This window comes from Giraffa tippelskirchi, chromosome 1 (genome assembly GCF_054371585.1).
Source record: "Giraffa tippelskirchi isolate mGirTip1 chromosome 1, T2T-mGirTip1v1.2.pri, whole genome shotgun sequence".
Lineage (NCBI taxonomy): Eukaryota > Metazoa > Chordata > Mammalia > Artiodactyla > Giraffidae > Giraffa > Giraffa tippelskirchi.
In genome coordinates, this window is record NC_137275.1 from 88,920,237 (window position 1) to 88,943,902 (window position 23,666).

Here is a 23,666-nt window from a genome sequence, read left to right on the forward strand (position 1 = left end):
GCTCTGATTGCTGTGGCCAAAACTTCCATAACTATGTTGAATAGTCCACTTCAGTATTCTTGCCTGGAGAACTCCATGGCTAGAGGAGCCTGGTGGGCTACAGTCCATGGTGTCACAAAGAGTCAGACACGACTGAATGACTAACACTTTCACTTTTTCACCACCTACTTCACAGAACAAAATAAGGTAATCTGTGTGAAATCTTCAGCTGGTGCCTTATAGGTATTAAGTGCTAAGTATTAGCTATGATTATTGCACATGCTGTGGATTCTAGTTTTATGTCCTTGCCACAAAATCTTTACTCAGTCATCTCTTTTCCTTACATTCATTATTTTAAATACTATTTTAAAAATTCTTTTGCAATTTCTCTCTCCAGTTATCTCACTCTTTTAGGTCAGTCTAGGCACTGCTGCTGCTATTCGTTGCACAAACAGCCTTTTGGGCATCTCTCATTTCATGGAGTTTCTTTATTACAATGCTGGATGTAGGTTCACTGTGCTCATTGTGATCCCCTCTTCACCTCTGCCCTCAAGACTGTGTGTTCTACAGCCACCAAAGGCCTTTCCATAGTCTGACTCCCAGAGTCTGCTTTCCTGGCTCTGCATGGCTCCCACGCTTAAATTGACTACTCCAAAATCTCTCTCTTTCTAACCAACAGTGAGAAGAACTATATAATTACTACAGAAAAATCCCATAGTTTGACAGTGCTGGAGGAAAGGTAATTACTCCTTGGAAAAAATATATATGTATAGATATTAGTAAAATTATCCCACCCAATAACAGTACTTAGTCTCCAAGTACTTTTTAAGTTCTGATTTTAAATCATCCCAACATAACTATGCTGCAGAATCAAGAAGTTGTTTTCCTGTTTCTTCTCTACTACTGTTTGAAAGACCAGATTGAAATGGAGCAGGACCCTATGATCCTGCCTTTTGTCTATGGGCAAAATTTAGTCAAAGAATAAATGTAATCAGAGAAGTGAGAAAATGAAGAAACAAAGGAAAAAAGTCAAAGGAGACAGAATAATAATAGCTTAGTCATTAAGCAATGTCAAGGACTTTTAGTTCCTTCTCAAGGGCTATAGATAATATTTGGAGCCATATCCTATGAGCTGTCTTATAGATATTGAAACATCCACCAGATGGAAGAACTACATGAAGAACAGACTGTAGCCTTGACATAAGCTGCCACAATTCCAAGAACTGACCTCAAAGAAATGGAAACAAAACAACCCTGGAACTGAAGATAACTGTACTTAAAAAAAGCAAGATAATGCTGCTCAGACAGTTCAGTTCAGTTCAGTTCAGTCGCTCAGTCGTGTCCGACTCTTTGCTCAGACAACTGAAGAACAATTTCAAGACAACTGTCAGAGCTGACTGTGCTGTTTCTGCATGTAGCCCCCTCCCTCTGCCTATCAAATCTCTTGCCCACTGATTGTCAGTGGGAGGGAGTCTGCCACTGGACAGGCATCCATCCTTCCTATTGCCCCCCACCTGCCCCTTGTTGAGTTCAATTCAGTTCAGTCTCTTGGTCGTGTCCAACTCTTTGTGACCCCATGGACTGCAGCACACCAGGTTTCTCTGTCCATTACCAACTCCTGGAGTTTGTTCAAACTCATGTTCATCGAGTCAGTGATGTCATTCAACCATCTCATCCTCTGTTGTCCCCTTCTCCTCCTGCCTTCAATCTTTCCCAGTATCAGGGTCTTTCCAAATGAGTTAGTTCTTCGTATCAGGTGTCCAAAGTATTGGAGTTTCAACTTCAGCATCAGTCCTTCTGATGAATATTCAGGGCTGATTTCCTTTAGGATGGACTAGTTGGATCTCTTTGCAGTCCGAGGGACTCTTAAGAGTCTTCTCCAACACCACAATTCAAAAGCATCAATTCTTTGGTGCTCAGCTTTATTTATAGTCCAAATCTCACATCCACACATGACTACTGGAAAAACCATAGCTTTGACTTGACAGACCTTTGTTGGCAAAGTAATGTCTCTGCTTTTTAATATGCTATCTAGGTTGGTCATAACTTTCCTTCCAAGGAGCCAGAGTCTTTTAATTTCATGGCTGTAATCACCATCTGCAGTGATTTTGGACCCCAAGAAAATAAAGTTTCTCACTGTTTCCACTGTTTCCCCATCTATTTGCCATGAAGTGATGGGACCAGATGCCATGAACATATTTTTCTGAATGTTGAGTTTTAAGCCAACTTTTTCACTTTCCTTTTTCACTTTCATCAAGAGGCTCTTTAGTTCTTCTTTGCTTTCTGCCATAAGGGTGGTGTCATCTGCATATCTGAGGCTATTGATATTTCTCCCGGCAATCTGGATACCAGCTTGTGCTTCCTCCAGCCCAGCATTTCTCACCATGTACTCTGCATATAAGTTAAATAAACAAGGTGACAATATACAGCTTTGATGTACTCCTTTTCCTGTTTGGATCCAATCTGTTGTTCCATGTCCAGTTCTAACTGTTGCTTCCTGACCTGCATACAGATTTCTCAAGAGGCAGGTAAGGTGGTCTAGTATTCCCATCTCTTTAAGAATTTTCCACAGTTTATTGTGATCCACACAGTCAAAGGCTTTGGCATAGTTAATAAAACAGAAGTAGATGTTTTTCTGGAACTCTTTTGCTTTTGATGATCCAATGGATGTTGGCAGTTTAATCTCTGGTTCCTCTGCCTTTTCTAAAACCAGCTGGAACATCTGGGAGTTCACGGTTCATGTACTGTTGAAGCCTGGCTTGGAGAATTTTGAGCATTACTTTGCTAGCGTGTGAGATGAGTGCAATTGTGCAGTAGTTTGAATATCCTTTGGCATTGCCTTTCTGCGGGATTGGGATGAAAACTGACCTTTTCCAGTCCTGTCCTTTGTTGCCTGCACCCAAAATAAAGCAAAATTTCCTTTCCACCAACTTTTGAGCGGCAAACAGCCAGACCCTATTTTCAGTTAGAAAGTGAGTCTATTTTAATTTTTAATTGTATATTATTCACTGCTTGTTTGTTAAATATGCAGGATCCACATGGCTGTAGTCTACCTATCCTCTCAACTATTTCTACATACATTAGTATCTATACATAGGGGTTCTGTGATGAAGAACTGAGTTAGCATGTGAATAGTAATCATCACAGTGCCTGGAACACAGCGTGCACACAAAGAGCATATTATCACTCAGGGTTAGTGTGTAATTTTCACCTTACCATGAAAATTAACTTTTCCTTCAGGAGAACAACATCAAGTCTTTATGATGTAACATATGTCAGAAAATTGATAAAACACAGAGTTTTGTTTAGTCACTAAGCCATATCTGACTCTTTTGTGACCCCATGGACTGTAGTCTGCCAGGCTCCACTATCCATGGGATTTTCCAGGCAAGAATACTGGAGCGGGTGGCCATTTCCTTCTCCAGGGGATCTTCCTGACCCAGGGATCGAACTTGCATCTCCTGCATTGGCAAGCAGATTCTTTACCACTGAGCCTGGGTTCTTTCCCCTCCCAATGAAGATTACCAAGAAACTGGAAATTGGATTCTTGAAGTAGACACATATTAGATACAGTTCAACTAAATTATTTCATAGTTCTACCACAGTTCCTCATTATAACTCTTTGGAAAGTTTCTACAGAAGAAAACAGAAGCTAACTTATTATTGTTCTAGGAAATCCAAGGAAATTTTAAGTAGAACTGATAAAGTGACTTTCAAGGTGACTAGTACAATCTTATTTAAAGAAGGGCAGAAATAAAATGACATACAATTTTGCCTTGGACAGTCCAACCCTAAGATAATAGTTATATTAACTTTATTTCTTATATACTCCTTTATGTATAAATGATTAATATTTACTGAGCAACAATAATTTTCCTCATATTGAGAACTAAACCTGCCTGCCAATGCAGGAGATGTTAGAGACATGGGTTCCATCTGTGGATCAGGAAGATCCCCCGGAGGAGAGCATGGCAGCCCTCTCCAGTATTCTTGCCTGGAGAATCCCATGGACAGAGGAGCCTGGCAGGCTACAGTCCATGGGGTCACAAAGAGTCAAGACACAACTGAAGTTACTTAGCATGCACACACGCTGCAGACAAGGAGGAAAGGGCCTTCCATTCTCTCCTCCCATTCTCTTACCAAGGTAGATAATACCATTTCTGCCAGAGAAGCAGTACCTTTAAAACAGAAATTTACTTTGCATACCCAGTGTGTGAACCCAAATAAAAGTTCCCAAATGAATGTCTCTCAAAGGTAAGAGGTTCCTTGAAGAATGGTGTAAGGAATTCAGTCTTTGCATCAGTTCAGTCGCTCAGTCGTGTCCGACTCTCTGCGACCCCATGAGTTGCAGCACGCCAGGCCTCTCTGTCCATCACCAACTCCCGGAGTCTACCCAAACCCATGTTCATCGGGTCGGTGATGCCATCCAACCATCTCATCCTCTGTCGTCCCCTTCTCCTCCCGCCCCCAATCCTACCCAGCATTAGGGTCTTTTCCAATGAGTCAACCCTTCGCATGAGGTGGCCAAAGTATTGGAGTTTCAGCTTCAACATCAGACCTTCCAATGAACACCCAGGATTGATCTCTTTTAGGATGGATTGATTGGATCTCCTTGCAGTCCAAGGGACTCTCAAGAGTCTTCTCCAACACCACAGTTCAAAAGCATCAATTCTGCGGCGCTCAGCTTTCTTCACCGTCCAACTCTCACATCCATACATACCTTTGCATACCCACATGTTATTGAAGTTCTCAGACCTACACACTGATGGTCATGTTAAAGGCTAGAACTCCCATGAATCGTGGGGAAGCATTTACTTCTGAACCAAAGCATAGCTAAGTTCCCATCATGTGTTTTTATGATCTGGCTTGTTTTGCCTCTAGAAAATGAGTATGAAATTCATAAAGTACCATAAAATCTGACATAAGATAATAGAACCTGCACTCATTGATCTAAATCTTTTTCCGTTTCTTGAAGAAAATCTATCAGTATTTTAACACAAAAGTCACAATACTATGAAAATTGAATTTAAATCTGCTCAACGTCCTCCAATAAATTAAGAAAGAACTAAAGCAATACATTTTAGTTTATGAAACAATTTGGAATAAAACATCTTTTTCTCAGACTTAAATAACTATTAAATATTAAAATATTTTAGAAACAGAACCGAACATTTGGAGAGGATGCTTAAAATGGTTAGACTTGCCAAATAAATAAGTAAATACAAAAAAGGAAATGTGGAAGAGAAAAAGACAAATAATTTAAACTGAAAGAATTTTGGGAAAAAAAGGAAGAAAAAAGAAAGTAATTTACATTCAAAATGGAGTTTAAAAATATATAATTCATTGGATCATAAAATACACCTTAACAAATTCAAAAGACTAGAAATTATATAATGTATGCTGTCAGACTTCAGTGGAACTAAGCTAGAAATCAGTAATAGCTGGAAAACCTTAAAATATGTGGAGATTAAGCAATACATGTCTAAATAAAACAGAGGTCAAAGCAAAAATTTCAAGAGAAATTTCAAATATTTTGAACTGAATTAAAATGAAAATAAAACTATCAAAATGTGTGAAGCGCAGTTAAAGCAGTACTTAGAAGAAAATATTGAGTACATAAATTAGAAAGAAGAAAGACCTAAAACCAATAATCTAAATTTCCACCTTAGAAAACTAGGAAAAAATAAGAGCAAACGAAATTCAAAGCAGAAGAAAATAAATATTAAAAATTAGAGCAGAAATCAATGAAATTGACTGTAGAAAATCAATAGAGAAAAACAATAAAACCAAAATCAAGATGTTCTCTATATACCACCAATATCCAGTTAGAAAATATTGTTGAAAGAATAGTTTATTCATAGTAGATGAAAAAATATAAAAATTTTAGTACTAAACTTATAAAAATGTACTTAAAATGATACAGCTACATAATTTACTAAATTTTATCAGATAAAAGCTATCAATGTGTACACTTAGAAATTAGCCTGATGACATTTTAAGGAATATTATAATAAATTTTTATATTTATTTATTAATTCTTCAAAATAAAATCATTTAATACATCATCAGAAAATAAATAAGATTAATGCAAGCATTTTAGGGAAAAAATTAGATAATTTTACTCTTAAATATATTTAAATATAGAATAAAATTAAATTATGTGAAGGAATAATTATTAAAATCAATAGAAACCTCATAAATTGATTCAACTGTTTACAGTTAATTTGATATACAATGAAGATATGATTTTTAAATCAGTGGGCAAAAAAGTAATACTTTATTAATTGACCTGGAACTATTGAAGGAAAATATATAGCATGCTCCTAATTTTGTATAACCTATTAGAAAAAAATATATAAATGATTGTATGTTTGCAAAGGTATAGTTGTATACAAATAGTAATGGTTACTCTGGATTTTAAGACTGTAGATGGTTTATGTTTTGCCTTTCTGTCCAATTTTTCTGCTTTGGAAAAAATTGATTCAAACAGTAAAACTTGAATTTTGACCTCAAATAAATAAAAATTAATAAGCATGCAACATCGATTAAAGGTGAGGTAGCAAAATACAATTAACAGTATTTCTAAAGAGGAACACATTTTAAAACTCAACGGCTGCTGTTTAAAAAAATACAGCACATTTAGAATGCAGTGTTAAAGGGGTGGTAATTTACTAATACTACTTTACAAAATGGTACTCATAATGGTACTGTCAAGTTTTATTCCTCTAAAATGCAATGATTTTCAACTTTCAAACTATTTTAATTAGATAAATTCAAGAATCGTGAGAGCAATATTCTAAGGCACCTGCTAAAATCATTGATTACCTTGACTATCATTATGGAGCACGCTATTTCCCAAACCAGATTTCATTGTTGCTATGCTACAGAGGCAGATACTTTAGATGAAGGTGAAGGAATAACACAGCTCATCTATAAACTTCAGGATAAAAGTGCTGAATAACAAGACCAGTGTCCATCGGTGTACCTCCCAGAAGGTGGGTGTTTATGAGAAGGATCCAGAGGACAAAGGTAAGGCATGGAGTTCGACAACCCCCGTTGGTAACTTACATCCCAAAACAAGAGATTTGATTACCCTTATCATTATCTCTGCTTGCTGAGCAGAGCTCCCAAAGCTATTAGTGGTCATAAAATTACCCAGCTGTTTTTTAAATTCAACCATAGTATTTGACTCAGTGACCTTTTCGGTCAATGAATTTCACAGGTTGACTATACACGTTTATAAGACATTATTTACCTCAATTTGTTCTGAATTTACTACCCCTTATTTTTTTCAAGTATCTCCTTGTCCTCATTTTATTATGGAACAAGGTTGAAAAAAGGATGTCCTTTGTAATTTTGAATGCTTTAATCAAGGACTTTTCTAAAATATATCAGATTTTAGAATATTTTATCAGGAAAATGAAAAAATCTAGCTATATTCCATCTAGTCTCTATTAATATTTTATTCTCACCATGACTTTTTATTACTTGACTGTGAATTCAATGCCTGTTACACCTCATCATTTTATTTCTTTCATATTATCAACAGCACAAAAATGACAGTCATGAATCAACATCTTTTTCCTATAAGAAAAATCAAGTTTGTAATGTGAAATGATTAAACTCTTACTAATACCATGTTTTTCTACTAATTGAAATATTTGTCTTAGTAAAACCAATACAGTCAAAACACTTAAATGTCAAGCTAACTGAACCAGAGCTTTAAAAAGTTACATTCAATACGGTATTTTGGACATTATCTTATTTAGAGCAGATTCTTTTTGCTAGATTGTTCTGGAGTGATTAGTCATAGAAATTGTCATATTGAATGCCAGAGATGAGACTATGATTTGCAGCTTTATGTTCTTCAAATGAAAGCATCAAAGAAATCATTCTGTTGTTAAATAGTGGCTGCTTTGAAAGTTAAAAAAAAGAAAAAGCACGCGAGTGTCATTACTTTCCAGCCATAATATTAGTAACTGTTTTGGATTTTAAGAGTTTAAAATCATTCATTTTGTCCCAAATATACCAAGGGTCTCACTTTAACATTTTGTGGTGGTCCTTCAATATAGTATTCTTTTTTTTGTTTGTTTGTTTTGTTTTAATAAATTTATTTATTTTAGTTGGGGGCTAATTACTTTACAATATTGTAGTGGTTTTTGCCATACATTGACATGAATCAATATAGTATTCTTATTTTTTTTTTGGAAATACAATTATCGTACCTAGGCACTTAATTTTCAACTAACGATTCCTCCACAGAAATAGCCTTAATACTTGAGCTCATAAAGACAATTACAGATTTGAAAAGCAAAAAAAAAAAAGAAAAAACCCACAAGATTTTGGAAGAAAAATACTTTGATTTTCAAGCCCTTTTCTTTGTTGCACCTATTTCTTTCAGGTCTTTGCAAGTCACTTCTTCACTTACTTTTTAATTGTTCAATCCAAGACTGGTTTTACAAGTTCTTAGGAAAAAACAGTTGAGTGTAGTGCTATTACAGGTGCAATGTTATACAATGAACCAAGCAAAATCACAGATGATTTAAGGAGCTTGTCCCAAGCCACATGACAAAATTTTTTCAAAAGAAGCATTTACCAAAGGAGCGTATTTGGATTCTGTTTTCAAAACCTTACGAAACACGACTTGGAGTCAGCAGAGTAGGCTGTGGCCGTGGACTTCAGCACAGCTACATACACATAAAATAATAAATAAATGTGTATTGTTGTTATTTAGTCCTGTCTGACTCTTTGCGACTCCATGGACAGTAGCCTGCCAGGCTCCTCTGTCTACGGGATTCTCCAGGCAAGAACACTGGAGCACGTTGCCATGCCCTCCTCCAGGAAATCTTCCCTGACCCCCGGGAATGAGCCCGTGTCTGTCCCTTATATTTCCTTCATTGGCAGGTGGGTTCTTTACCACTGGCACTACATGGGAAGCCCCTTGTGTGCGTGTGTGTGTGTGTTAGTTGCACAGCCGTGTCCAACTCTTTGTGACCCCACAGACTGTAGCCCTTCAGGCTCCTCTGTTCGTGGAATTCTCTAGGCAATAACACTGGAGTGGGTAGTCATTCCCTTCTCCAGGGAATCTTCCTGACCCAGGGATGGAACCGGGGTCTTCTGCGTTGCAGGCATTCTTTACTGTCTGGGCTTCCCTAATAGCTCAGTTGGTAAAGAATCCACCTCGATTCCCGGGTTCGATTCCTGGGTGGGGAAGATCCGCTGAAGAAGGGATAGGCTACCCACTCCAGTATTCTTGGGCTTTCCTGTGGCTCAGCTGGTAAAGAATCACCTGCAATATGAGAAACCTGGGTTCGATCCCTGGGTTGGGAAGATCCCCTGGAGAAGGGAAAAGCTACCTACTCCAGTATTCTGGCCTGGAGAATTCCATGGACTGTATAGTCCCTGGGGTCGCAGAGTCGGACACGACTGAGTGACTTTCACTTTCACTTTCTTTACTGTCTGAGCTACCAGGGAAGCCCCTGAGTGTGTTACATAAAAGCTATATATGTAACTTGCATCTTTCCCCTGGGCAAAACCCCTTAGCACAGATTGTGGTTCTTATGTACTGTTTTTCCTCATTGTCCAAGATTAATTTTATTGATTATTTCTCTTGGAAATAAGATTTAAAACTGTGCCTTTTCACTTATGTCAGGATAATAATTTAGGCTTGTGTCCTACCAAACCATGTATGTAAGAAGAGGAACCCTGTGTGGTGGCTATGTCTTCATTGGTACTTCACAGTTAATTCATGTAACAACGAAATAGTAAAACTGGGAGCAGTGACAGGCTACATAGAGATTTTGTGTGTCCAACTGCCCCTGTAGATAGAGATGTAGTCATAAGGTTGTGGAAACCAGAGACTGCTCCCCCATATAAAATTGCTAATATATGCACATATACACATATATGTATGGCGAGTAGCGTGGCTATATTTCAGCAAAGATTCCCTACCTTGATCTTGTGAAGCACTGACTGCATTAGTGTGGAAATGACCTTCCCGTGGTCCAGAGACAGTTGCAATTGCTTTGTTTTGAAGAAGGAATTCATGGGGCCTGGACTCCATCTTAGGCCTGTTCGTGCTGATCATGCTCGGCCACCTCTCTAATGGACTCTGAACTCTGTGCTTAGTGCCTGTGGAAATGACAATAGAAGGATAAGACCCCCTCCGGACAGGGGAACCTTGAAGATCGTATCCAGGTTACTCATCGCCTAAGAGAAAACATACACTAATCACCCCTGTCCCTGGACAGGCCATAAATTTTTCTGTACCTATCAGAGTGTAACCTCGGGCTTATTGATTATTGGCCAATTGTTTAACTGTTTGAACACATAACACCTAAATGATGAGATTATTGTGATTGTATTTACCTTTCCTTTGTTTATGTAAGTCTCAAGGAATTTGAGGTGGTGAGTTCAGACACGTACACATGGGTTATAAAAGATTTTCACAAATGCTGGTCGGGGTCCTTGGCTAAGAGGAGACTCTGCCTTGGGCACGCCGGTGTAATAAACTGCACTCCATTACCTGCATTGTCCTTCTGAGTGAATTTGTTTCCCAAAACGCGTGGCTATAACAGTTTCTCAGGAGGCCTTAGACCCCACTGGAGGAAATGTACATTCACTCTCCTAGGCTTCAATCTGTGAGGCTGTGCTACAGTCTTCCCCTGATAGTTCAAAAGTTCCTCATTCATTGAGATCTAACTGCACACAGGATATTTAAATCCCAGAACAAGAAGGGTTTGTGAAGTGGTATATATAATTGAAAATAGGAAATACGGCCTTGGCTTTGAGTGGATACAGAAAAGGAAAGCTAAGCCATTGGTTTGATTTTAAATTGTTAAAATTCCTGTGAGAAGAATAAAGTGAGTAGTGTGGTAGGGACCAGACCAGAGCCTTCTGCCTTTGTCACTAGAAAATGTTAAAATGACAACATTTAGAAAAGGCTTCAGAAAGCAGATTGTTTAAATTCTTGCAAGAAGAAGTATCCAAGAAGTGGGGGGAAAAAAAAAAGGAGAGGAAACAGAAGTATGTGGGGGAGAGAGAAAGGGAGAGAGGAGAGGGAGAATATTATAGATCACATGGAATGCTTAGAAAATGAAAACAAACCAGTATTTCCCAAATGATAGAAAAAAGGCAGAGGAGCTTTGAAAATTTCCATTTCTTAAATGACCAAATAAACTTCATTATAAGAAGAAGAAAAAAGATATAGACTTAGGTGTGCAAAAGAAACTGAGGATTAAATAATATACAATTTATTTAAACTTGTGGTTCAGTGGTAAAGAATCTGTCTGCAATGCAGGAGACACAGGAGATGTGTGTTTGATCCCTGGGTTGGAAAGAGCCCCTGGAGGAGGGAATGGCAACCCACTTCAGTATTCTTGCCTGGAAAATCCCATAGATGGAGGAGCCTGGTGTGCTGTAGTCCATAGGGTAGCAAAAGAGTCAAACACGACTTAGCTACTGAGCATATGTGATTTTATTGATGCTGTTGTTTGAAAAGTGAGGCATTTTTCTCATATTGCTTGGTTTTGTTTTTATTTTGAAAATATTATGCTTAACTGGGCACCATTCATTCATCAAAAGTACCAAGTTTTTTCAATTAATTCTAGAAAATTTTCTTCCATGATTAGAAAACAGTCTATTGGTTATTTTCTGAAGAGTTCCATAAACACAGAGGGATTGTTATTTGCTTGCTATGTTTCAGATACTATTTTAACTGTATGAAAATATTAACATGCTTTGTCCTTGTAATCCTATGACATAGCTAGTGTAATTACATGAGGCACAGACTGACTTACTCACTTGTGCAAATCACCCGGCTAGGAGAAAACCTAGCTTCCAAGCCCATAACTCTGACTCCAGAGTCTTCTGAGCTATGAATCATTACATTAGACCAGCCAGAGAGAACAAGGAAAGAAACCCAACATTTTTTTCTAACATTATTTCAGCTTTATCTGAACTTGAAAGCAATCACAAACAAATAAAACAACAAAAAAATTTTGATGTCATAGCTAGTATGCCAAACAAATAATCAAACAGGTGATCTTACAATGATTATGCCAGTTCAAATGACCTAAATTTTACACAAATGCTTGAAAACAAGCATGATATAGGTTAGGGCTAAATTCTTCAAAGCTAGAGCTGTTATGTTCACAGTTTGTAAATGGTCAGAGGGCCTCCCATCTATATTTCATGAAAAGTGGAAGGAATTATGTATATTATATATTATCTGAAGGGATTATATTCATTTTCTGTTACTGATTTCATTGTATTTTGATGTATCAAAGACATAGATTTAATTAATACCAGTTAATTTCTGACTCAGCCCTAGGATTAGTTACTCCTCCTACCTCTTCAATCTCCGAAAAAAAAAAAAAAAAAAAGAGAGAGAGAGAGAAGGATTTAAGAAGTGTACATAACTGTTTAACTTTGAACAATTCAGGGGTAAAGAACACCACCCCTCCACAAGGTCAAAAATCCATGTATAACTTATAGTTGGTTTTCTGTGTAAGCAGTTCCTGCCTCCACATCTTCAGGTCTTCATTCGTGGATCATATAGTACTATAGTATTTACAAACAAAAAACCTGTATATAATGGACCTGTGTAGTTAAGCCTATGTTATTCAAGTGTCAGTGGAATATTATATATATCCATTAAATATATTATAACCCTAAAAATGTTTGAAAGCTAGGAAAGCAAAGGAAATAAAACATAGAAAAGAGTATTCTGTCAAATTTTTCAAACCACTCAGATTGGGATAATATTAGAGGCCCTTTGAGGAAGAAGGCCAGGAATGCTTTTCTTCTCATTTTAAGACCTACAATTACATAATCTATTCCTTTGAGATCTTGATGTCCAATCCTTCAATCATCTTCAAGATCCTCCTATTTATCTTCCCACATACTCTGCTTAATTTTTGCAGGTTGAAGCCTTGTTGCATTCTTGTTGGAAGCCTTTTTTCATTTCATATTCAAACATGTTTTAAAAAATCTACTCTTGCAGTAAAAGCTTTCCATGAATAACTTCTTACATTTTTTATTCAGAATTTTTGCTGCAATCCATAGTTGATATCTGCTGCTGCTAAGTCGCTTCAGTCGTGTCCGACTCTGTGTGACCCCATAGATGGCAGCCCACCAGGCTTCCCCATCCCTAAGATTCTCCAGGCAAGAACACTGGAGTGGGTTGCCATTTCCTTCTCCAATGCATGAAAGTGAAAAGTGAAAACTAGAAAGTGAAGCCGCTCAGTCATGTCCAACTCTTGGCGACCCCATGGACTTGCAGCCTACCAGGCTCCTCTGTCCATGGGATTTTCTAGGCAAGAGGACTGGAGTGGGGTGCCATCGCCTTCTCCAGTTGATATCTATTTTACTAATAAAGACTCAATGTTGGGTCTGAGGGGGCTAAGATGGCAGAGGAATAGGACGGGGAGACCACTCTCTCCCCAACAAATTTATCGAAAGAACATCTGAACACTGAGCAAACTTCACAAAACAACTTCTGAACGCTGGCAGAGGACATCAGGCATCCAGAAAGACAGCCCATTATCTTCGAAAGGAGGTAGGACAAAATATAAAAGATAAAAAGAGAGACAAAAGAGTTAGGGATGGAGACCCGTCCCCGGGAGGGAGTCCCATCCCGGGGAGGGAATCGTAAAAGAGGAGAAGTTTCCAAACACCAGGAAACCCTCTCACCAGCGGGTTTGGGGGAAGATTTCGAATCTCGGAGGGCAACATAACCGGGAGAAAAAATAAATAAAACCCACAGATTACGTGCCTAAAGGCAACTCCCAGCAAAGAACCCCAGACACGCGCATCTGCCACCAGCAAGTGGGGGCTGAACAGAGAGGAGCGGGTGGCACTGCTTAGGGTAAGGACCGGGCCCAAACAGCCCAAGGGCAATCTGAGGGAGCTAACGCGAGATAGCAACCTAAACTGTGGGACAGCCAGAGAGAGAGAACTATCCCGCGAAAAGCCCAAATCTAAGGCACTGCCAGCCCGCTCACAGAACAAAGGACTGAACAATACCAGAGGAGAGCTAGCCGGCTGCAGACTGCCTCATCCCCCGCCGGACGCAACGGGCAGGCAGGGCCCGCCAGAGCCGGAAAGGGGCAAACTCGGCCCCAGAGAGGGGACCGCCTTCCAAACTGCAAACAGGCTTCCAGTTTCGAAGCAAAGACTGCCTGAGATCCCAGAGGATCGACAGCCACCGGGAGGGTCGCAGCCAGAGACCAGCTCCCCAGAACTGACACAAAGCACACCAGAGTTGGGCGCGCCCTTAAACTGAGGCGGGGGCCAGGGAGGTGATAAGCTTCACCACCCCAACAGGGGAGAGTGCATTCGCCAAACTCCTGGCTGCCTGAGCTGCTCCGACCAGGGATCAGCACAAACCGCCAGCCCAACCAAGTCTGCACCTTTGTGGAGTACTCGGGAACCTGAACCTGAGCAGCTTAGACCTGGAAAGTGCACACATCTCAGGGCCCACTTCCTGGCAGAGTAACCTGAAACCTGAGCAGGGTAGACTGGGAAAGCACACACACCGTGAATGGGGGCGAATCCAGTGTGGCGAAGACACTGCAAGCTCTCCACACACATGCCAGTGATATTGGTTTGCAGTGTTCCTCCCTCTCCACAGCACGACTGAACAAGGGAACCTAAAGAGACAACCTCCACCCCTTTGTGGCAGGGCGGAAATTAGACACTGAAGAGACCTGCAAACAGAAGTCAAATAAACAGAGGGAAGCGCTTTGGAAGTGACAGGCCAACAGATTAAAATGCCTGTAGTTAACACCAACTACATTGACAAAAGGCCTATAGATCTTGAAAAGTATAAGCAGGAACAAGGATCTATCTGAAACTGAACAGACCCCACACCGCTCACAACAGCTTCAGAGAAAGTCCTGGATATATTTTTACTATTATCATTTTTTAAAAATTTTTTTCTTTTTTCTTTAAGTCCTCTATTACAACTTTAATTTTCATTTTTATAACCCTCTATTACCTTACAAAAAAAAAAAACCCTATTTTTAAAGCAAACTGCATACATATATCTTATACTTTTTGTGATTTTGTTTTCTTTTTTCTTTTTTTTTATATTGTATTTTTTTAAGAGTCTAACCTCTACTCTAGATTTTTAATCTTTGTTTTACATATTTGATATCAATTTTGTACATTTAAGAACCCAATCTTTAGGACCCATTTTTACTCAGGAGTGTGATTACTGGCTTGATTACTCTCTCCCCCTATTGACGCTCTTTCTTCTCTCCCAGGGAACCTCTAACTCCCATCCTCCTCCTTCTCTTCTCAACCCAATTCTGTGAATCTCTGACGGTGTTCTGGGCACCGGAGAACACTTTGTGAACAGAATATTGCCCAGATCTCTCTCTCCCTCTTGATTCCTCCCTTTCTACTCATGCTCACCTCTATTACCTTCCTCGCCCCTCTCTATGTATCTCCTTGAACCACTCTGAGGGTTCCAGACTGTGGAGGGCACAGAGGGAAGTGCTTACTGGCTAGACTGCTCTCTCCACGTTTGAGTCCCCCTCTTCTCCTCCTGGTCACCTCAAATCTCCCCCCCTTCACCTCTCCATGTAGCTCAGTGAACCTCTCTGGGTATCCCTCACTGTGGAGAATCTTTTCACCGTTAACCTAAAAGTTATATTATCGATGCTGTATGGATGGAGAAGTCTTGAGGCTACTGCAAGAATAAGACTGAAAGCCAGAGGAAACATTAATTAATAAGAGATCATCCAAAAGCCTCCACATATACACTGAAACCAAGCTCCACCCAAGAGCCAATAAGTTCCAGAGCAAGACATACCACGCAAATTCTCCAGCAACGCAGGAACATAGACCTGAGCATCAATATACAGGCTGCCCAGAGGCACACCAAATCCATAGACATCTCAAAAATTAATACTGGTCACTCCATTACACTCTAGAGAGCAGAAATCCAGCTCCACCCACCAGAACACCGACACAAGCTCCCCCAACCAGGAAACCTTGACAAGCCACCTGTCCAACCCCAACCGCAGTGAGGAACCTCCACAATAAAGAGGAACTTCATACTACCAGAATACAGAAGGGCCACGCCTAACACAGCAATCTAAACAAGATGAAAAGGCAGAGAAATACTCAGCAAGTAAAGGAAAATGAGAAATGCCCACAAAACCAAACAAAAGAGGAGGAGATAGGGAATCTATCTGAAAAAGAATTTAGAATAATGATAATAAAAATGATCCAAAATCTTGAAAGCAAAATGGAGTTACAGATAAATAGCCTGGAGACAAGGATTGAGAAGATGCAAGAAATGTTTATCAAGGACCTAGACGAAATAAAAAGGAGTCAATATATAATGAATAATGAAATAAAGGAGATAAAAAACACTCTGGACGGAACCAACAATAGAATAACGGAGGCAGAAGATAGGATAAGTGAGGTAGAAGATAGAATGGTGGAAATAAACGAAGCACAGAAGAAAAAAGAAAAAAGAATCAAAAGAAATGAGGAAAATATCAGGGACCTCTGGGACAATATGAAACGCCCCAACATTCGAATCATAGGAGTCCCAGAAGAAGAAGATAAAAGGAAAGGCCATGAAAAAAATATTCGAGAAGGTAATAGTTGAAAATTTCCCTAAAATGGGGAAGGAAATAGTCACACAAGTCCAAGAAACCCAGAGAGTCCCAAACAGGATAAAGCCAAGGTGAAACACCCCAAGACACATATTAATCAAATTAACAAAGATCAAACACAAAGAATAAATATTAAAAGCAGCAAGGGAAAAACAACAAATAACACACAAGGGGATCTCCATAAGGATAACAGCTGATCTTTCAACTGAAATTCTTCAGGCTAGAAGGGAATGGCAGGACATACTTAAAGTAATGAAAGAGAATAATCTACAACCCAGATTACTGTACCCAGCAAGGATCTCATTCACATATGAAGGAGAATTCAAAAGCTTTACAGACAAGCAAAAGCTGAGGGAATTCAGCACCACCAAACCAGCTCTCCAACAAATGCTAAAGGATCTTCTCTAAGCAAGAAACACAGAAAGGATGTTTCAACACGAACTCAAAACAACAAAGTAAATGGCAACGGGACCATACTTATCAATAATTACCTTAAATGTAAATGGGTTGAATGCCCCAACCAAAAGACAAAGGCTGGCTGAATGGATACAAAAACAAGACCCCTATATATGCTGTCTACAAGAGACCCACCTCAAAACAAGGGACACATACAGACTGAAAGTGAAGGGATGGAAAAACATATTTCATGCAAACGGAGACCAAAAGAAAGCAGGAGTCGCAATACTCATTTCAGATAAAATAGACTTTAAAATAAAGGCTGTGAAAAGGGACAAAGAAGGACACTACATAATGATCAAAGGATCAATCCAAGAAGAAGATGTAACAATTATAAATACATATGCTCCCAACATAGGAGCACCGCTATATGTAAGGCAAATACTAACAAGTATGAAAGGGGAAATTAACAATAACACAATAATAGTGGGAGACTTTAATAGTCCACTCATACATATGGATAGATCAACAAAACAGAAAATTAACAAGGAAACACAAACTTTAAATGGTACAATAGACAAATTAGATTTAATTGATATTTATAGGACTTTCCACCCCCAGACAATCAATTTCACCTTTTTCTCAAGTGCACACGGAACGTTCTCCAGGATAGATCACATCCTGGGCCATAAATCTAGCTTTGGTAAATTCAAAAAAATTGAAATCATCCCAGTCATCTTCTCTGACCGCAATGCAGTAAGTTTAGACCTCAATTACAGGAAAAAAAACTGTTAAAAATTCCAACATGTGGAGGCTTAACAACACGCTTCTGAATAACCAACAAATCACAGAAGAAATCAAAAAAGAAATCAAAATATGCATAGAAACGAATGAAAATGAAAACACAACAACCCAAAACCTATGGGACACTGTAAAAACAATGCTAAGGGGAAGGTTCATAGCAATACAGGCATACCTCAAGAAACAAGAAAAAAAATCAAATAAATAACCTAACCCTACACCTAAAGCAACTAGAGAAGGAAGAAATGAAGAACCCTAGGGTTAGTAGAAGGAAAGAAATCTTAAAAATTATGGCAGAAATAAATGCAAAAGAAACAAAAGAGACCATAGCAAAAATCAACAAAACTAAAAGCTGGTTTTTTGAGAAGATAAACAAAATTGACAAACCATTAGCCAGACTCAGCAAGAAACAAAGGGAGAAGAATCAGATCAACAAAATTAGAAATGAAAATGGAGAGATCACAACAGACTCCACAGAAATACAAAGGATCATAAGAGACTACTACCAACAGCTATATGCCAATAAAATGGACAACCTGGAAGAAATGGAGAAATTCTTAGAAAAGTATAACTTTCCAAAACTGAGCCAGGAAGAAATAGAAGATCTTAACAGATCCATCACAAGCACGGAAATCAAAACTGTAATCAGAAATCTTCCAGCAAACAAAAGCCCAGGACCAGACGGCGTCACAGCTGAATTCTACCAAAAATTTAGAGAAGAGCTAACACCTATCCTACTCAAACTCTCCCAGAAAATTGCAGAAGATGTTAAGCTCTCAAACTCATTCTATGAGGCCACCATCACCCTAATTCCAAAACCAGACAATGATGCCACAAAAAAAAAGAAAACTACAGGCCAATATCACTGATGAACATAGATGCAAAAATCCTTAATAAAATTCTAGCAAACAGAATCCAACATCATATTCAAAAGATCATACATCATGACCAAGTGGGCTCATCCCAGGAATGCAAGGTTTCTTTAACATCCACAAATCAATCAATGTAATACACCACATTAACAAATTGAAAGAAAAAAACCATATGGTTATCTCAATAGATGCAGAAAAAGCCTTTGACAAAATTCAGCATCCATTTATGATAAAAACCCTCCAGAAAGCAGGAATAGAAGGAACATATCTCAACATAATAAAAGCTATATATGACAAACCCACAGCAAACATTATCCTCAATGGTGAAAAATTGAAAGCATTTCCCCTAAAGTCAGGAACAAGGCAAGGATGCCCACTTTCACCACTACTATTCAACATAGTTTTGGAAGTCTTGGCCACAGCAATCAGAGCTGAAAAAGAAATAAAAGGAATACAGATAGGAAAAGAAGAAGTAAAACTCTCACTGTTTGCAGATGACGTGATCCTCTACATAGAAAACCCTAAAGATTCTACCAGAAAATTACTAGAGCTAATCAATGAATATAGTAAAGTTGCAGGATATAAAATTAACACACAGAAATCCCTTGCATTCCTATACACCAATAATGAGAAAACCGAAAGAGAAATTAAGGAGACAATACCATTCTCCATTGCAACAAAAAGAATAAAATACTTAGGAATATATCTACCTAAAGAAACAAAAGACTTATATATAGAAAACTATAAAACACTGATGAAAGAAATCAAAGAGGACACAAACAGATGGAGAAATATACCATGTTCATGGATTGGAAGAATTAATATAGTGAAAATGTGTATATTTCCCAAAGCAATCTATAGATTCAATGCAATCCCTATGAAGCTACCAATGGTATTTTTCACAGAACTAGAACAAATCATTTCACAATTTGTATGGAAATATAAGAAACCTCGAATAGCCAAAGCAATCTTGAGAAAGAAGAATGGAACTGGAGGAATCAACCTGCCTGACTTCAGGCTCTACTACAAAGCCACAGTCATCAAGACAGTATGGTACTGGCACAAAGATAGAAATATATATCAATGGAACAAAATAGAAAGCCCAGAGATAAATCCATGCACCTATGGACACCTTAGCTTCGACAAAGGAGGCAAGAATATACAATGGAGAAAAGACAATCTCTTTAACAAGTGGTGCTGGGAAAACTGATCAACCACTTGTAAAAGAATGAAACTAGAACACTTTCTAACACCATACACAAAAATAAACTCAAAATGTAAAGATCTAAATGTAAGACCAGAAACTATAAAACTCCTAGAGGAAAACATAGGCAAAACACTCTCCGACATAAATCACAGCAGGATCCTCCATGACTCACCTCCCAGAATAGTGGAAATAAAAGCAAAAATAAGCAAATGGGACCTAATTAAAATTAAAAGCTTTTGCACAACAAAGGAAACTATAAGCAAGGTGAGAAGACAGCCTTCAGAATGGGAGAAAATAATAGCAAACGAAGCAACAGACAAACAATTAATCTCAAAAATATACAAGCAACTTCTGCAGCTCAATTCCAGAAAAATAAACGACCCAATCAAAAAATGGGCCAAAGAACTAAACAGACATTTCTCCAAAGAAGACATACAGAAGGCTAACAAACACATGAAAAGATGCTCAACATCACTCATTTTTACAGAAATGCAAATCAAAACCACTATGAGGTACCATTTCACACTGGTCAGAATGGCTACTATCCAAAAGTCTACAAGCAATAAATGCTGGAGAGGGTGTGGAGAAAAGGGAACCCTCTTACACTGTTGGTGGGAATGCAAACTAGTACAGCCACTATGGAGAACAGTGTGGAGATTCCTTAAAAAACTGGGCATAGAACTGCCATATGACCCAGCAATCCCACTGCTGGGCATACACACCGAGGAAACCAGAATCGAAAGAGACACGAGTACCCCAATGTTCATCGCAGCATTGTTTACAATAGCCAGGACATGGGAGCAACCTAGATGTCCATCAGCAGACGAATGGATAAGGAAGCTGTGGTACATATACTCAATGGAATATTACTCAGCCATTAAAAAGAATACATTTGAATCAGTTCTATTGAGATAGATGAAACTGGAACCCATTATACAGAGTGAAGTAAGCCAGAAAGAAAAACACCAATACAGTAATATTAATGCATATATATGGAATTTGAAAGATGGTAATGATAACCCTCTATGCAAGACAGAATAAGAGACACAGATGCATAGAACAGTCTTATGGACTCTGAGGGAGAAGGTGAGGGTGGGACGTTCTGAGAGAATAGCATTGAAACATGTATATTATCATATGTGAAACAGAACACCATTCCAGGTTCGATGCATGAGACAAATGCTCAGGGCTAGGGCAATAGGATGACCCAGAGGGATGGGATGGGGAGGGAAGTGGGAGAGGGGTTCAGGATGGGGAACCCGTGTAAACCCATGGCTGATTCATGTCAATGTATGGCAAAAACCACTACAATATTGTAAAGTAATTAGCCCCCAACTAAAATAAATAAATTTATTAAAAAAATAGATAAATAAACTAATTAAAAAAAAGACTCAATGTTTCCTTGTAGTTTCTTCAGTGTTAGCTTTTTTATATATTGATTAGTTCTATAACATATGCCTGAAAATGCCACCATTTGTTTGCAATGTTTCAGTAAAAGAAAATATCAAAAATTAATCAACATTCAAAGAAGTCAATAACTATTAGGTACATTTTTCACGAGGTTTTTATTACTGTTGTTTTTATTAAGTCTGTATGTAAAGTTTAGCCTAGTACAAAACACAATAATCTGTTTTCTTTTACTAATTTAACAAATCTCTATTGTGAGCCTACTATATGGCCTATGTTGATTAAAACTCTGAGAATAGAGTTGGAAACAAAACAAGCTTTAACTTGGGAAAAGTGGTAGCCAATTAGGAAAACAAATAGAGCTAGCTCATTACTTCAGTTTTCACTGCCTCCTCAGCTTCCCTAAATTGGAACTAGTCAACATTTTAAATGTAAAAAATAAAAGGATAAAGGTGTTCAAAAAATGATATTTGAATTAAAAATGTAATCTCTGTGTGTTAGTTGCTCAGTTGTGTTCATCTCTTTGCGACCCCAATGGACTATATAGCCCACCAGGTTCCTCTGTCCGTGGGGTTCTCCAGGCAAGAATACTAGAATACTGGAGTTGGTTGCCATTACCTTCTCCCGAGTATCTTCCTGACTCGGGGATTGAATCTGGATCTCCTGCATTGCAGGCACTTCTTTTACCATCTGAGCCACCAGGGAAGCCATAATCTTATGGTAGACAAAATTATAATGGCTATAATATACAGAGATATCTTAGAATTACATAAGAAAAATCAATTCAAAATGAGCATAGCATATAAGCAGAAGTTTTAAGAAATATACAAAACAAAGATACATTTCAAAATGTGCATTGAATATAGGAAAAGGGAATTTAGACCTCAACAAAATACTAGTAAACCAAATTCCCAACATATAACAAGGAGTGTACACTATGACCAGTTGAGATCTATCCCAGGAATTCCAGGTTGTTTTCACATTTGCAAATCAATTAATAGAATATACTATATCAATAGAATAAAGGGTAACATAACACATAATCTTCTCAATAGATGCAAAATAGCATTTTAAAACATACAGCTTCCTGTTAAAAACCTTCAGCATACTAGAACCAGAAGAGAACTGCCTCAGTCTAATAAATGGCATCTACCAAAAATAAATAAATAAATAAATAAAACAATGGCAGCTATCATATTTAATAATGAAAGACTGAACGTTATTTCCTGAAAGTCAGGAGAAAGGCAAGGATGCCCACTCTCGCTACTTTTATTTAATATTGATGGTTCTAGAAACGAGAATTGAAAGAAAGAAAAGAAGGAAAGGAGAGAAAAGGAAAGAAAAGAAGGAAAGAGAAGAGGAGGGAAGGAAGGAAGACAGAGGGCATTGAGAAAGTAGTAAAACTATTAATATTTTAGATAACATGATTTATATATAGAAAACCATAGAGACCCACACAAAAATGAATTTGAGTGAATAATCATGTTCTGCAGTATTTCAGGGTATAAGATCAATATACAAAACTAAATGTGTTTCCATATACCAGTAACTAATAGTTTCAAAATAAAATTCAGAAAATAATTCCATTTAAAATAGCATAGGCAGATTAAATTTTAGGAACAAGTTAAAAGAAGTACAAAACTCATACTCTGAAACTATGAAATGTTGTTGAAAATAATTAACTAAGATGTAAATAAATGGAAAGATATCCCATGTTCATGGGTTCGAAGACCTACTATTTTAGATGGTAATATTCCCCAAATTTATCAGGTTAAATGCAAACACAAATTCTCAGCTGGGTTTTTGAAATTGACTGTAAAATGAAAGTGCCAGCAAAGAACCAATACAAATCTTGAAAAACTTGAAAGACACACACTTCTCAATTTCAAAACTTAACTCAAAGCTAAAGTAAGCAAGACAATGTAGTAGTATCATGAGGATAGATATATGGATCAATGGAATAGAATTGAGAGTTTAGAAATAAACTCTTACATTTACAGTCAAATGATTTTTAATGAGTGCCAAAACAATTCATGTGAAAAGAATAGTCTTTTCAACAAATGGTACTGGGACAACTAGCTAGCCACACATGAAAGAATTAATTTGGACCCCCTTTACATCCTGCACAAAATATAACTCACAGTGGATCATGAGTCTAAATATAAGTTCCTTGAATAGAATGGCTTTTTCTATTTTTACCGCTGCAGTGAATCCAATTTGGCTGGCACCACATGAAATTACAAAACAGACTAACAAACAGAGTCTAATGGAAAGAGACGAAAGTCCATTAACAAAAGTCTAATGGAAAGATTATTTACTGGCAAGTGAGACTAAGTTGCACAATAACAGTATGTAAATTATGCTATATCTAGA

General features: G+C 37.9%; 1 long non-coding RNA gene across 1 annotated transcript in view; it reads right to left on the bottom strand.

The window, feature by feature from the left end:
- Positions 1-8,167: 8,167 nt before the first annotated feature.
- LOC145530335 (uncharacterized) overlaps positions 8,168-23,666 on the bottom strand; it is a 143,202-nt gene continuing 127,703 nt past the window's right edge. Inside the window, exon 5 of the long non-coding RNA XR_014071679.1 lies at positions 8,168-10,110. This is a non-coding gene — a long non-coding RNA (uncharacterized LOC145530335). The remainder of the gene's footprint in view (positions 10,111-23,666) is intronic.